The sequence below is a fragment of the Chinchilla lanigera genome, unplaced genomic scaffold, assembly GCF_000276665.1.
Source record: "Chinchilla lanigera isolate Chin_1 unplaced genomic scaffold, ChiLan1.0 scaffold00019, whole genome shotgun sequence".
Taxonomy (NCBI): Eukaryota; Metazoa; Chordata; class Mammalia; order Rodentia; family Chinchillidae; genus Chinchilla; species Chinchilla lanigera.
This window is the reverse complement of record NW_004955420.1, coordinates 27,943,415-27,947,011: the sequence shown is the minus strand read 5'-3', so window position 1 is coordinate 27,947,011 and position 3,597 is coordinate 27,943,415.

Below are 3,597 nucleotides of genomic sequence, written 5' to 3'. Positions count from 1 at the left end.
GCAGGAAGTACAGAGGCAGCATGGCTTGTCAGTTGGGGATTGGTTTGTGCACTGTGCATCACATTTCAGCGATGCATCGCGGTGACCAGCTGTTTCTAAAAGACAAGGGCACCTGGATCTGGAACAGGAACTATCACCTGCGCAGATAACAAACCGAAGTACACTGGCTGGGGGTGCCATTTTCTGTTATATTTCCCGCTTTTTTAGTTTCCCTGGCAAATCTTTGCTGGTTATGTTACATGAGATCTTCTGAGACAAGGCCCAACTAGAAGCAGTAACATTAGGGCTGTCAGTGATCCTAGGATGAGCCCTCGACAAGTTCTCCAAGGCTGTCTTACTACAGAGTCTTCCCCTAAACTGTTTTCAGAAGGAGGCATAATTTAGGCCTGTCTGTTCTGTAGCATTACTCTGGCAAGGTAGCGAGGGAGTTAATCTGATCTAGGGGAGTGTCCAGTGTGCCTTGGATACTCATCAAATCTTGGTCAAGTGTTTGACTGATTGTTCTGTTCTCTCGGGGAAACTGTCCACAGAGTTTAAGGCAAAAACTACCGCTAGCAGTGGGCAGGGAAGCAAGGACTGGGGTGAGCAGCCTGCAATGACACAGACATGTGTGTGCAGGAACGTCTACAGATATAGCCGGTCTCTTAACTGGTTACAAGCTGTTTCTGTAGGGTTATGTTCTATTTCTGTGTAATCTATCTATGTATCTTTAAATGGGGAGAGTCACTATAATGCACGAGGTCAGGGCCAGTGACACAATGCTGAAGCCTGAGCTGGCTGCAGGGGTACGGGTGTCAGTGCTGCGGCCTGAGCTTGCGGAACACGCAGTGGGGGCAGGGCTGGCTCTGATCTTCCAGGAGTTCGGGGTAAAGTTTTTCTGGTTCCTTCAATTGGACCCCTGGAGCCGGCTTAGGCCTCTGGACCGGATTACTCTGCATCGTTGGCGGCAGGCTTCCCAGCAGCAGCAGGAAGCAGTTTGCTGTGCAGATCATCCCTGCAGGAGCGTTTTGGCCAAGGTAGCTTTGTCCAAGGTAACTGTACGATGTCTAGCCTGTCAGACTTCATTCCTAATAGAGCTACTGCAACAGTTCATCCCAGTACAGCAGGTGGCACCTGGACAGTTAGGTCTTGGCCTAAAGTGAGCTTGTCAGCTTTCTTGATCAAAAGGACAGTGGCTGTTGGAGATCAGAGGCAAAGGGAGGGGCAGCCCTTTTTTTTTTTTTCCGGTACTGAGGATCGAACTCATGACCTTGCACTTGCCAGGCAGGCACTGTACCACTGAGCTAAATCCCCAGCCCCTGAGGCAGCCCTTAATGACCGGATCCAAGTATTTGCACCACTGGGCACTCCCAGGGGCTGACACTCTGAGCAAGCATCATCGTCTCTGTGAACTCAAGGATCCAGACTCTGTCGCAGCCAGCAGCTCCAAGAAACTTGTGGGGTTTCTTTCTTGTAACCAGTGTCTGCCAGATATTGTAGCAGAGCTTTTGTGCCTTTTCAGCAGGCAGCTTGGGTGTCATCAATCAGAAGTGCAGTGATCTCCAAAGAGCATCAGCAAGATTTTGAACCTCTAGGAGATGAATCCAGGTCAGTTAACCTTTGAGTCTAGAACTGTGGTCTTTGCAAAGAGGGGCTGGCTGACTGGAGTCAACCAAAGGCAGAAGAAGGGATTTTTTAGGCCCAGGCTGGTGTACCAGCAGGCTGTGGGTGGAAGAAGATTGAGGTAATGTATATGGAGGACAACGGTGGTGACACTGGCAGCTTGGAGGTCTTGAACTGGCTTTACAGGCAGGAGAGGTGTATTTCAGTATTTGATAGTCTATAGACATTTTGTGGTTTTAAAACCTCTGGATTTGTGGTTGAATTTCTAGCCGAGTCTCTGGTGGTATGGGATACTGTTTGATGCAGGTGAGGGTTGCCCCAGGATGGAGCTTCACAGTCAGAGGCAGGTGGTCAATGGCCCAATCTTAGGGCCCAGGGGACAGTGACAGGATGGAGGGGCTGGAAGAGACAGGGAAACAGGCTGTCTCAGAGTGGCCATGCCTGTTGCCAGGGTGTCCCTGAGAACAGTGGGAGAGTTCCCAAGCCCTTGTGGCAACTGAGTAACAGTCCCAAAGGGTGCATGGGTTGGGAACCGCAGCACATACGGTGATGGCTGTGTTGATGACCACATGGAGAGCTTGCCCAAGGAGATTAGCAGTCTACCAGGCTGATGTGTGGCTGATGACTGTTTGTGCTTCTCTTGACATGTGACAGCAATGGCGGTCCAGTGAGGTGACATGGTTGATGGCCATAGCTTATACCTGTGGGAGGAGAGTTCTTGGAACCTCAGGGTTGCGGTTATCTGTCTCAGGCTGCTGCAGGCATCATCTTCCTCTTGGGGAACAGTCAAAGGGCGAAGTGCAGGGCTAAACGAGAGGGAGGCTGACTGGCTTGGTGCAAAGGAGATGGCTGCTTCTAACTTGAAGGGGAAGTCTCTTCCCAGGAGCAGTGTGGGGACTGCTTATACAGGAATCCATGTTCTGTGAGATGTCCTCCCAGGCTGCACGTCTGTGCCTGGCAGAAGGGGTGAGAGGCCAGAGTCCTAGCTGTCCTGGTGATGGTACCACTGGCTCCCGATGGCCCAGCTGCAGAAGGGAGCCTGGTCTGGCCTAGTCTGAGCCCATCAGACCCATAAAAGCGTTGTCGTCTGATCCAGTTGAAGTTTTTGAGAGTACTTATCTCTTTACTTACTTATTTTTTAGTGTCCATAGTCCTTACAATTTATAGCCAGAGGGTATGGTCATCTATCAGACTGGATTTTCTTTTTACAGATACCAGGTGCTTTTTTTAAAAAATCAGGTTTCTGGTAAGAGTAGCTGATGGCTTTCTGCCCCCTTTTTTGATGTCTTTGAGAAGCACTCAGCTGGATTTTTTCTAGGAGAGGCAACCTTTGGAAAGGCCATAGCAACTCATCTGTCAGTGCTGGTGGTCCAGTTTTCCTCAGTCAAAATGTGGAACTCAGAAGGGACTGCTGACAGCCGTCTCGAGTGGGCATTTGATGGCGCCATCTGACCGGGACAGGCGCAGCGGTGAAGCAGAAGCGGGAGGGCCTCTGGCTGGACGCAGGCCGTGCGGAGCTGGAACCAGTTCAGTTGGCTGGAGGTAGGTGAATCAGGAGTGAGGGGTGAAGCTGCAGGTGTTGGCAGCAGCTGCGGCAGCCGATGCGGGGCCAAGGCGGGATTCTCAGGAAGAACGGGCCTCTTTTTCCTTTGAGATGCAGGGAGCAGCTTAGTTTCATTCTTAACTTCATGAAATCTCTCTTTCCTGCAGTCAGGGACTGTGGATTTTGACAAAGTCGTTCCCATCTCTGGCTTCCTAGGTGCGTTGTGTACCCTTGAACGATGGCACAACAGACAAAGGGTGGGTGCCCCTCAGAGAGAGACCGTTCAGATGTCTGCCTGGCCACACCCCTCATGGCGACTTAGACGCGACTTAGCTAAGGAGGGTGTGAGGCCTCTGCTATGCCGTGTGTCAGTCGCCATGGAACCACAGGTGGGGCCCTATCAGCCTCCAAAACCAGTGCTCCCCCGTCTCGGTGCACAGACGAGCAGCCTG